Here is a 14,117-nt window from a genome sequence, read left to right on the forward strand (position 1 = left end):
CTTACTTTAAGAGAGAGAGAGAGAGAGAGAATATCATTAAAAGAGGGGAGACAACAATGAATAAGAATTTCTCTGAGTTCAGTGATCGTCCCTTGAATTACATTACGAAGAGAGAGAGAGAGAGAGAGAGAGAGAGAGAGAGAGAGAGAGAGAGAGAGAGAGAGAGAGAGAGAGAGAGAGACTATTCGTGTAATCGCCCTTATTTTAATATTGCTGAACAAATAGTACATATAAATTTTTCACTTCTACACCCGTATTTTATTACCCATCGTAGATGGGTAAGTTTGCTAGTCAGATTAATTGCCTTATACATAACCTTTGTTTACCAAGGAGGTAAACAAAGGTGGTCTACCTCAAAAATCAGAACATTTTCACAAATATTACCGAGATTAAGACCAGATCGTGACATCTAAAATATTAATCTTCAAGGGTAACATTAATATTTCAGATATCTAACTATGAAAATTTTGAAGTTAATTATACATCAAAATGGTTGAAATATGTGAGAGGCTCAACAAACTTAAACAAAGAATTGAATGGGAAATAAGACTAAATTTTAAGTGACTGTCTTATTAACAATGAACTTTATTAACATAATATATACAAAATCTTTATTCGGATTAGCTCACATGATACGAATAGATGAGTGTGAGGAGCAGCATACTGAAGGAAGAATAATCATTCTCGAGAATAATCATTCCCGAAAACATGGATAGAAGACGATAGAGGTATAATGGAGGAAACTAATTAGAATGAGGAAAAAACTGAAGTGACAAAAAGGACCTTTACAAAAGCCTCAGAAATGGGGAAACTACATAACACCACCAGCAACAACAAAACATAAACCGTTGATATACAGATTTCACACGTACATACAAATAGGAGTAAGGTCACAGGCAAGAAGTTTGGGTAACGGAGGCTGAAGCGCGATTATATCCGAAAGATAATAAGGGCGCGTCTAAGATTCTCTGATGTCTTTCAGAGATTGAAAACGTGAGTGAGGATGAAGGTCCCCTGTACATCGTCGTATTGGTAACACGAGTATGAAATGTATTATAAAAAGAAAGCCACTTAAAGGAAGAAAAATTCAGTGTTAGGCACAAACGATTCAGCCTGTATGGTAACATGAACCTTTTGGTCCGTAAAGACCGAAACTGCCTGTCTGAAATCCACAAAACCTTTATGGTTAACATCCGCAGAGACGAACGATCCCGAAGTTTTAGGTACTAATAAAAGAAACTGAATAAGTGTATAAATTTCCACAGTAGATTTAGAGAGAGGGGATGTTTGGAACTGTACTGATGCTTCCTTTGTTATAGGCATCAAATTAAATAGTCCTCATCCATCTAAAAATGAGATTTATACTCGGTTAAGTATCCGAAACTCATTTTTATTATTAAAAAGAACCCACTATCTAAGACCTTTTTAAGCGTCTCTGGAAAAAAAAACTTGTCAAAATGGGTCAGGCAAACATACATGAGAGAGAGAGAGAGAGAGAGAGAGAGGAATGTGAATACAATGACATGAATTTTCTTTTAAAGACAACGCCAACAATAAGACATCGCATAAAATTACCACAAATTCTTTGTTAAGAGATTTATACTGACTCTGTAGAGGACACAAGAAGAAGTGCTTGTGGTGTAACCACATATTAGCTTAATGGATGTTAAGTAGCTCGTGTCAATATCATAATAGGATTTTTTGTTTGTTTAATGATTCATTTCTAATAATTTCAAAATTTTATAGGAAAAAATTCAAAATAAACGAGAGGGAGACAATGACAAAGAGAAACAAATTTTAGTAATTACGATGGTAACATGAATGATTTAATTTGAATAATTAAAATCACCCTTGAACAGCATCGTTGTTCAAAATGTGAGGGGGTGGGAGAACTCTTTAATCTAATTCAGGATGTCTGTATATACAGCAGAGCTAGACGGCAATACACTGTCAGTCCATTGCCATTTCTCGACGATAAATAAGGTAAGCGAAGCTAGAGTTACGGGGAGTAATCTGACAACTGAATATGCAATTTTATTCCCAAAATTCGGTCTTTTATAGCATTATTCTAGGAAGTACCATAATAATAATAACAATAATAAATAAATATATAAAAAAAAAACTGCGGGAACGACGCTAACACCATATTTCCTTATCAATTCCTCTAGAAAGTAACGTTGTCGCAGCTGAATTTGTTCGAACTCGAAGTTTGGGATTAAATTCTGTTTTTCAAACGTTATTTTGCTCGATTCTGCGATACTTCATTCTCTACTTGAGGGAACAATTCTCCCCTCTATGCTCAAGAATAAATAATGTAATGATAAACGAACTCAAGCACAGCTCACTCATCAACAAAGCAACAGATTGAAATCTAGTTAAGATGCACAGATGACGCAATTAACCGAGTAAAAATATCTTTAAGAAAATGCAAAAAAAATGTTTGCCGCAAAGCCGATTAAAAATTATTACTCAAGTTATCTTGGTAAGTGACACTTTCGTAAATGACTGACGCTTCCAAAACTGCTTGTGACTGCTTTTTGTTGCAGGCAAAATGTACATAGATGACGCTTCCAAAACTGATTGTGACTGCTTTTTGTTGCAGGCAAAATGTACAGAATTCTGGTTTTAGTTGTCCTAGCGGTCACTGCCACGGCTCAAGATGCGCTCTTCGAGAAGTACGGCTTCACAAAGGTAAGTTTAATTACCCTTTTTAAATGGCTTCAGTACAGTAGAAAGATGAACTCTGTAATGCACGGTTCAATTTACTTAGCATAAATTATTATGTTAACCTTTACAGAAATGGATGTATTTTGATTTGCCAAAGAAAACAGTGTAGACAATTCATAAACATTTGCCAGTATAAACTACTCATGAACACTCATCTGTATTTATAATTCTCATCTGTATTTGTAAATACATATCTTTAAAAAATGCTTTTATTCCGCGTACTGAAATTCAATTAATATAACTCCCTCGTACCTGAAGACGGAACACGGAAAAATCGTATTTTTTTTCTTCTAAACAGACCATGGCCAGCTGATTCGGGGAAAAGGCCTATTACGACTTCTTGGCCAGAGCTGGCACGGCCCAACGGGAGTGCCAACAACTTCCGGTCTCCAATCTGTATCGCCTTGACTTCTCCCTCTATCCGCACTTGGTAAGAGTTTTTAATAAGGCAATCAACATCAGATGACATGATACTGCCCGAAAATCCAAGGAATAAAAAATACAGTTACTGGTTCTGTCCCTTTCCAAAAGAATTTTTTCCCCCTCACAGGGACATCCTCTCCACTTCGGAGGAGAATCCCAGTATGTGCCCTTCCCCTCCTATCATCCGGTGCATCCAGGACTTCAAGGGCATCCAGGACATCAAACGCATCCTGGACAATCCTACGTACCTCATTCCTATCAGCAATTCCAATACAGAAAGGTAACACTCACCAACACGAGTAATTTGTTTCGCTTTTCAACTGTGACATTTATAAAAGGAATTCTATCAAAAAAAGCCAGGTAACCGAGTTAATAATACACTAAACAGACTTTATAATAACACAACTACCAACAGCAATTAAAATGACTTTCTTCTAGAGACGCCAAGCATTAGAAGTCCAGCCACACAAGGATGGGCCTTTCTTTGACAAATATTATCTCTTGGATTCCGTCAAGAAGATCACAGCTTCCCTCAGCAACTACACCTGCACTCTCCACAAACTTGGATATGTGAGTAAATCACTACAAAGAACTTTTGTTAATTTATTTTATTATAACAAGTAAGTATAAGAATGTTGTTACAATGGCTTCAAAGTAGCTTTTATCACTTTACAGCAGATATACTGTGAAGTATGGTTATCACTCCTTAAGTGTGACTGCCTCACCTCGTCATCTTAACTCATTCACGGTTTGCAGGATTTCAACTAACTTAGCACAAAGGCAGACCATCATAATAATAGAGGGGTATTAAGGTCGGCTCGTTTTTCCCAATCGTCAATGTAATTCATCATACACGGTCGAAGGGATTCCAATCAAACTTGGGAAACAGTAGATCATCAAGCCTAGATATGCTTGAATGGTGATCGTCGTACTGTTAGTGTATCATTCCAATTTAATTGAAATTAAAACACAGCCTATAAGGGTGATGAGATTTCAGATAAACTCGGCACAAAAGTAGACCATCTTGTATAGATGATTCTAAAATCAGATTTTCCGTCTGTCCGTCACAAGTTATAGACATTTCAGTTATGCAACGACTTTAAAATCAGTCCAGAGGTCAACACCAGCTAACTCCCTCTGATACTTTATCAATCTTGTGGGGCCCCTCAGGAAAGGGTCTGTACTTGCATCAAGTCGGTTTAATCCATACAATCCCATAAACAGTCCCCAACCTTTCCCAAAATTAAAATTATAGTTCTAAATGCAGTGCATATTGGTTGCAACTTCTGAAGTAAAAGAGACTGACTTTACAGTTTGATAGGCCTACTTTACTAAGAATTCCTTTCAGAGGACAAGTTTACAACTTTGATTATTAGCAAATAAAGCAGCTGCCTTTAATAAAATTACATAAGCTATTTACTTTTTTTAGTACTAATTATAACGATATTTTCTTCAGCATCTAATCAGTTTAAAAGCTCAAAATGAAGTCCCCCGGGACCGGGAGAGGACACGCATTTCTTAACAAATACTTTATGAATGCTTGTTAATTTCTGACAAGGGCGGAATGTGGGTTTTGGAACAGTGAACTGCCTTAGAAGTCAGAATTGGACATGAATTTAGAATAATGAGTCAGTCGGAACAGGACTTCAATTTTCGTCTTAAGTTACAGATCTTTTATGATGCTTCCGACTGGCCTGAGTAAGTATAATAGTTTCATATTTACCTAAAATTACCATCAAGGTAGAATTTAAAAATCTGTTATATATATATATACTACATATATATATATATATATATATATACATATATTATATATATATATATATTACTATATATATATATATATATATATATATATATATATATATATATCACATACATACATACATACATATATATAGTATATACACAAACATACATACATACATACATATATATAGTATATACACACAAACATACATACATACATACATATGTATAACTGAATCACGAAAGTTAGGAACGTGATAAATCCATAAATAAAGATAAATGCCACGAAGGAATAATAAACGAAGGAGGTCTGCAAGATCTTTCGACTTTAAAAGTCCTTTACTGAGCAGATACTGACATAAATACGAGAAAAGACAATACAAGAAGATTCGTATAACTGACAGATAGGGATTATAAAGAGATTAGTACCTAGAATCCGACACACCTGGAAGATAAGAAGCCTTCCCACACAAGCATAAACAATGGGTGCAATTAAAGGTTTAAGACAATCATCTCAGATACAATTTCCAGACAATTAAAGGATTATAGGTGACAGCTATTCAGAACTTGGTAAACAAAACCATATTCACAATATATGACAGACATACATTACAACAAAAATCAATAACTCTAAGGCAACTGATTTTTATTTAAGTCAGTAATTATATCTTTGAGGTCATTCTTAAACATGTTACAGATACAAGTGTCTAAATGAAAAAGGCCACAACTAACATTGAAATTACAATGAAAAGTAAGTTGTATTAAAGCAGATTCTAAAAGATTTCGTGATAAGACATCTCTTGACCTTGCAATTACTGAACTATCAATCCAATTTATTCGGTGGTTGTTTTCACTTAAATGAATGAATAATGCATTAGATTTTTGCCCAGCTTTTACAGAATATTTATGCTGGCTTAGCCTTACTTCTAAGCCTTTGCTGGACTGTCCGAGATAAAATGAGGGACAATCCATACATGGAATTTTATATATTATGTTGTTGCTTTCTATGGGGCCATTTTTTATTAACATTCTTTTTAGTGTGTTATTATAGGAAAAAACAAGGTTGACATTAAAAGCTTTTAACAATGGTTTAATGGTTTCAAATCCGTTAAAATAAGGCAAACTGAGAATGTTCTTAGAATTTTTCTTTCTGTGTGTTATTTACAGTATAAAACTTTTTGTGGGCTTTATTATAACAAATGTCTAATATATGTGGAGGAAATTTACGAAAAACTACGTAGGACTACAGATGCCCTGAAAAGGAAACTAGACAGAAAACTAAAAAATCTTATTGATAGCAGTGATTGGACTAATTGTGCACGTCAAGATTGTGTTGTTAACTTATCTAGTAAACAAATAAGTGAAAATGTTGAGTATGCTTGGATATGGTTTATCTTTCTTTGTAACAAGTAGACCTTCTGCTTTAATGATTGTGTCATCCCTATGTAAATTTGAAAAATATTGTGATCTTCCTCAAAATCATGTTGACATGATTAAAGGTATTGTTTACGGAGCTGCCAATGTTAAGCATGAAAGTAACTTCCCTGCTCGCCTTCAAGTTCAAAATGTATTTACTTCAAAAAGCCAGAGATTTTCCTCCATCGACTCCTCATTTCAACATCTACCTTTACAGTATGTGAACTTCAATTCTATTAAAGCCAGTTAATGAATCCAGTTAGTGAACCAATCTTACATAAAAGGATTTTCGTATGACAGTAGTTTCCTCTACATCTCTGCTAGATGTAAAAATGCTAGTGAATTTTAAATGTCCTTTTTTCCAGGTTGATGAATATCTGAACTTGGCCCTCAATAACATCGTTAATAATTACAAGAATCTCACCATTGGGGAACAATTCAGAAAAGACCTCGTAGATGGACTGTATTAGTGCAGAGACTTGTCAGTAAGTAGAACTATTTCATATTTGAAAAAAACTGAACACCTACAAACGCTTGTATTAATATATATACAAGTACATAACAAAACTTCATACGCTTGCAATGCTTTGCTTTACACATTTAACGAAATGTATAGCTTTTTAACGCGTCTAAATTTTAGCTTTCGTAGCTCTGACCAACTTTGATACCCGAGTGCGTTCTAGAAGTACCACCTCTTCCAATGTGCCACCTTAAAATAGCTCCTCAATATATCTCCTCATTTTCCCTTTTTCACACTCTTCCCAGTACTGCCTCCCCCTGCAAAACCCCAGGTCTCCCCTTCCCATCCACCTGCAGCGCCTTTTAATGGCCATGGAGTGCGAGAAGGAGACCAGGACCAACGCCTGCTTCAAGGAGGACCTTCGGAGGAACATCGACGAGTTCGACCTCTCCTTCTTCCCCGAGGACGACGACTCCGTGGAACGTCTGAACATGTTGTCGGCAATTATCACTGAAATTGATTCTCTCAACGAACTCGAGATTCTTTGAGCTGGAGGCGCTGGGAATTCTTTGCTGCCAAGTTCGCGGCATATTTCATCGTATTTTTACACGCTCGAAGTTTAAAAACGACTTTGCACCGCGGCAGATGCAGCTGAAAATACATCGCAGAAATTCATTTCTCTCCAGTAGTGCCGAGACTGCGTTTTGCCTGGAACTCTGGAAACTACAGCAATTAAAAGTATAAAACGAGGACCGAAGACTTTTTGCCAGTTTAATTGCGAGCTCTCGTACACTTATTTAGCCATATATTACTTAAAACACATTCGCAAATAAATATTCTAATAAAATTGTACTTTCACCTCACATTCGTTATGGAAATAGGGAAGTTTTACATAGAATACTAGTAGGTATAAATAGCAGGTATACTGCCACGGAGTAATCTGTGTTAAGTTTAAACTACCGAACGTAAATGTTTTTTCATACTATTGTTACCATTACTATTCTTAAATTTAAATTTAAAAATCAAAATGGGAAAAAAACAACAAAGCAAGGTAATACACAGGCTACAACAGAGACCAAGATTAAGAGCAAAAGGGGTAGTCACTTGCTTCACTGTTAAACAACGGTGAACAACCTTGACCGCAAACTATTGTTTTATAAATGACGGAATCTGTGTGTGAAATGCAACGGAAGAATAGTAAAGAAATGTCAGCTTTATACCGAAGGGTTTAAAAACAGAATTGGTGTAGAGTGAATCATTAACTTCAAAACCGCTTGGTGGTGCAATGAATATTAACCAATCCGATAGCTTTAATAACATTTTTAATAACATCTGCATGACAAAATGGTTTCCGTAAAATGTTGCTTTTATTAGTTTTGGGTATAAATTCCGTGAATTTGCACGACTTAATAAATGCATCCAATTCTTAAGAACTCAACCACAAGTCGGAGACTTCGTCTCTATGATAGGATTATGAATTCCATATTCAACCCAGTGGAACACCATTTCTGTTTTATCTAGGGGGATCTGGTCATGCGTCTGTCAAATATAACCTAGCGGATCAATTTTTCGTTTCCAAAGCTATTATATGCATCCTAATGCAGGTAACAAACACGCCGAAGGAAAATCTGGTTTGCATCAGATGTGATACAAGCGGTTCCCTGAAGGCTTAATTAATATGGAAGCAAGTTTTATACAACCGGACTCCATATTCAGGCCCCCAGGGGCGCCACTTTCATTGATTCTAAGGCCATGAAGATATTCTTCATGTCCATTATTCTCAGATTTTTCGTTCTCAAGAGCTGCTGTAAACGGGCTTCTATTTTCAGCAACCAGGAGTGCTCCTTTTTCACATCGCAGACCACCAAGACAATCTGCAGATCATATGACGTCTCAACGAAACACTTTTCTCTCTCACAAGTTGCTATATGTAGCCTTCCGCAGGCAACTGACAGACTCAAAAGCCTATTTTTGGCGACGTAGAAGCGACCAAGAAGTTCTCGGTTTGAATGACCTTTAACAAGGTAATGCTCCGCTTTCATTGAGAACTCACTGACTTTTTCCCGGTTAAAATTTCCTCTAGCGACCTGTTTTCCGCTTCCGAAAATTGCTATGATCTGGCCACTATAGGTAAGTTTCACAGATGAATAACACGTATACATTAGAAAAAGTACTTTTATGACCATAGCTGGAAGGATGGATGATGGAGGAATGAATATTATAAATGTTGGAAGAATGGAAGAGATTGACATATGAATGAAAAATAACTCGAGGACAATGAGGCGAATAAACATGAAAAGGGGAAAAAAATAAGAACTGAATTAACCTAGAGGGAAGAATTCGACTTCTTGAAAGGTAGATCATTATAAGAATTGAGGAAAACCAACGAAAGAAGATCATTCTAAAATTTGGCAGTAGAGGGAATGAAAGTCGCTATATCATAATTTGAAAATATCACTGACAGACAAAAAAATGTGATAAGCTTCCTCCAACTGTTATTGGAGGATGTATAAGAGAAGGAGGAACACTAAGCACGCTCCTGAAGCCATAGGAATAACGGACAAAATACCAAATTCTAAAGTAATTTGTATCTTTCCTAACATACAAACCTACGCTTTCATATATGAAGTAATTGCGCGTAGCGCTTCGGATACTGAATAGTCTCAATAAACAAAGTCCTAACGGTTGGTCCTGTGATCGTGTGCGAACTCAGACACGGCCATGACTCAGATGGCATGAACCAGGTCCTGACTCCTGGCAGAACCTTCAGTGTGCTTGCAGCCGCGTCAGCTTTCACATCCTCACTTGGACAAAATAGCACTTATAGTAATGACAAAGAACCCTCGTGCATAAAAAAAAAATAAATAAAAAAAATGCGAAAACTTAAGGGGTTACCGATAATAGTACGTGCATTCGCTTTTGTCCAAAGTAGGTAACAAATGGTGAAACGCCCGAAACTGACAGAAATACAACAGACAGAAATGCATGAAGCCAGCTTACAAATTTAGTAATGTGAATGTAATGATGAATCTGAATCTGGAATATAACCACCCAGCTTTCAAATCAGATTGACTAATCTAAATCACGTAAGTTCTTCAAAGCAAGTTCTGAATAACACAAGCACCAAAAAATCCTGTTGGATTTATTGGGAATCTCAATTCATCTAGAAGAATAAAAGGACTGGAAGGAAAACAAAAAAAACAAAAGGACAAGAAGGAAAAAGATTCGCAACAGAAAGATATGAACTCTCTGAGGCACTGAACCTTTTTAAGCAACAAGATCCTTACTTATGATATTATACCCTCAACATTTCGGCTGTTGATGGAAAAAGAACAACTACAGAAGTATTTCAAGTTAGAGTATTTACCAAAGAATCATTTTGCCTCCTTAAAATTTCTCCGACAAAAAAATCGTTCCATTATTCATTCACCACTTTTCTTGCGTTCGTCTGCTCTGAGCTAAAAAAATAAAAGAAAAAAACACGAAAAAAATAAGTTAAAAAGTGACACTAATTCAATCTGATACCTTCCAGAAAAGAAACCACATGAAGTTTCAAACACATGATGCAAATTACTTGAAAACTGAAATGGCTCGATGTTATTACAAAACGACAATATATTTAACGGAACTACTAGTAATTTTCACATGAAACCATAGCTACTTAGGGAGTGGGAAAATACTTTAATTAAAAAAAGGAATACAAATAATATTCACCTAATAGAAAACCAAAATCTAATGCCATTTAAAACGCCCCAGGCCACCGTTCACATATCAAATATTGAGAGAGAGAGAGAGAGAGAGAGAGAGAGAGAGAGTCGTCATCACGACCCACATTTGGAGAAAAGTCAATGACAACTTCCGTATCGATAAGCACAAACACACATACACACACACACGTACGCAATAACACGACACGAACACGGGCACACAAACGGAAACAAATATATACATACACAATATTCATATATAATACATACATACTACATACATACATACAATACCTACATACTACATATATATATATATATTATATATATATATATATATAACATATATATATAGTATATATATATATATATATATATATATATATATCTATTAATTATATAAACAATATGCAGGTTTAGTGTTAAGCAAGTTGAAATAATAAAAAAATCAACACCCAGTTAATATTTAAAACACACACACACACACACACATATATATATCCATATATATATATATATATATATATATATATATACACACACATATGAATATGAAAGAGACAGAGACAGACAGAGGGGTGAAGAGTTACTTTTACCCCTTAATATGAGTGCCATAACATCATAAAGGTATTGCATGAGACGGCTTTCTGCAAACGGCAGATGTGGTAAGTTAAGTTTTCGGTTCCGAAAATAAAATGATTAGGATGAGACAAATGGAAATGGTGTAACAGATGAAAAAACCAACAATTTTGTAGCTTGCAGGAGACAAAACTCGTAGAAGGTAGTCAGACTGGTCTATATTGACTCTGGTCTGACCTATCAGAAAGATAATACTCGTAGTCGGCCTTGTGTAAAAGACCAGGGTAAGACAGTTTATGGGTTCTTTATCATAATATATTATGTTGTCAGGAGGTGGGTTTTATGGGAGTGTGAGAGAGAAGTGTAAGGCAACCTTTGCTATAGCCATTAATACAAGAGAATCCCTAATACGAGACACCCCACTTGGAAATATTAATGTTCTGAGAGAGAGAGAGAGAGAGAGACGAGGAGAGGAGCAGTGACCGAAGAAGAGAAGGGAGAGGAGAGAGAAGAGAGGTGGCAGAGGAGAGAGATTTTCAATACTTGATAAGCAAACCATACTAAATGACAATTACGAATTACTTCAAGACAGTTAAAATTGAAGTTCAATCTTATTTAGCAGCTTTGCTCCCGTAATGAAAGGTATTTTTAATTCCAGAGAGAGAGAGAGAGAGAGAGAGAGAGGAGAGAGAGAGAGAGAGACGAGAGGAGAGTGGAGGAGACTTGAGAGAGAGAGAGAGAAAGGGCTTTTTTCCTTTTAATTACTACCTTAGACAACATTCGATATTCAATTATTTATAAGCATGGTCATTTTAAGAGGAATAAATTATTACGTTGGGGGATTAATTAATTTCCTTTTTTTGACATCAATTAGTTTTAGATTAATTAACCCTGAAAATATCCTGAAAGACAACCCGAGACTCCCCCACCACCCCCAACTAAAAGAAAAAAAAAGAAAGAATTAAAAATGCAGTCCTTTTCTTTCTCCCTGCCGACAACCAGCCTAGAACTCTTTAGAATTCACTATTCATGATAGTGGAAATTATAACAGATAAGAGTCTTTAAAACGGTCAAATAAAATGTCTGAGGCATTTTCAGCTCCAATGACCGTACTACTACTACTACTACTACTACTGTGTCTATACCGTCCAAACTGACAGTAATACGAGAGGTTCGAACCTTTAGGAGAGATTCATAAGAAATTACGTACATTTACAAAGCTGAGACTAACGCGTCTTCATTCCGCATACCTTTTGGCAATTTCCTTAACGTAGGCTGATAGAATATTCTAGTGTTCTCTTAGGAGATTCGGAATCATACAGTGTACCATACGATATGATAATGCAAGCTTATTACATTTACAAAAGATACCTTCTAATAAAAAAAAAGAGCAAGGCCTGCATAATTCAATCAAAGTGAAACTGTCATTCATCCAACTGTAAATCCGCTTTAAAACCATCATGGCTTTACCAAGTATTATACGAATCTCATCACGTCACTTACACGGAAAACCAAAATCGCTCGTATTAACTATCAATAGTTAATTGCTCTCACACGCCGCGTAAATGAACAATAAGATCAGGTAATTAAACGTAATAGTCCGAGTCATATTAGACAAAGTTGTTCGATCTGGTGGTGTAGTAATGATTATGGACGGGTGACTGCACTCACATCGGAAGGTCAATAACCTAATACAATGATGTAATTGCTTATTCATTATAATACTGGTGGCTATAAATATAATGTCGTTCTCTACTAATTATCAGACACTATTATTATAATTATTAATATTCAAGTCATGCTATCTTTAGAAACGACGATATTGCCTTCTTTTATCACAATCCGGATAAAAGGGGTTGCAAAAAATAAAGGAATCAGGCATTATTTGATATAAAATCCATCTGGCATGGGAAATGAAACCCGCTCCCCCGCCCCACCCCCCAAAAAAATGGGTTTTTTTTATCTTTTATTATAAAAATACGATTACATTCCAATAATTTACATTATTTGAATAATTCTCTTAATAAAAAAAATATACGTATAAACTTGAATAATATTTTGCTACAAAGTCAATATAAATCAAAATCAAAACGTATAGTTTAAAAATTCTTCAATTACAAACTTGGAAATATTGCTTGTATATTTACATTTAATATACATATTTTGTGATTCTAATATATTTTTCAAAAGAACAATTGTATTTTGGCAGCTATTGTTGTGTTTATAACATCCACAAACAATACAAATAGCCGGCGATCAATAAAATGTCAGTGTTTTATCAACAATTGGTTTTGATGCTATAGTATAAAAACAGAATCAAACCATTTTACTATATTTTTCTTTTGATACTCGGTTTCACCACATTGGTCACATTTTGAATCTTCTTTTAATTCCAACATATGGAGGAACCTTTGTTTTGTTGCTATGGTAGATCCACATCAACCGTGCAATTGATGTCTGTCTAGGCCAGTCCCTTACGACGTTTCTGATTGGCTGTTGATAAGCCAATGAAAGGGCTGGAAACTCTCAGTCTCTCGAGAGAGTTCATGAGTAGGATCTATGTTCCACCTTTCCTGAAGGATACGTCTTTCAAAAGTATCCCTCAGGAGAAGTGGAACATACATCCTGCCGATATGAACTCTCCGAGAGACTGAGAGTTTCCAGCACTGTGATTGGCTTATCAACAGCCAATCAGGAGCGTCGTAAGGGACTGGCCTAGACATCAAATGCACGGTTGATGTGAATCTACTATAGTGACTCATGAATATACCTTAACATAAATTCCCTTCCTCTACTTTAATGCATGTATATACTATTAATATTTCCCCAAGTATTTTACCATTCAAGTGTGGGAGAATTATTTTCTACTGCTGGAGTTTCTTTCCTTCAAATAATTGAATACATTTCTCTGTTATTTTTATATGGAAAGAATTTGTTGTGATATGCTTTCCTAATATCATCTACTGCCAAAGAGTAATATGCATGGATAAAATATGCTATTTCTGATAAATGATCTAATTGTAACATACCAATCAGTCTTACAGACAATAATACCT

The sequence above is a fragment of the Macrobrachium nipponense genome, chromosome 7 (assembly GCF_015104395.2).
Source record: "Macrobrachium nipponense isolate FS-2020 chromosome 7, ASM1510439v2, whole genome shotgun sequence".
NCBI classification, from domain to species: Eukaryota; Metazoa; Arthropoda; class Malacostraca; order Decapoda; family Palaemonidae; genus Macrobrachium; species Macrobrachium nipponense.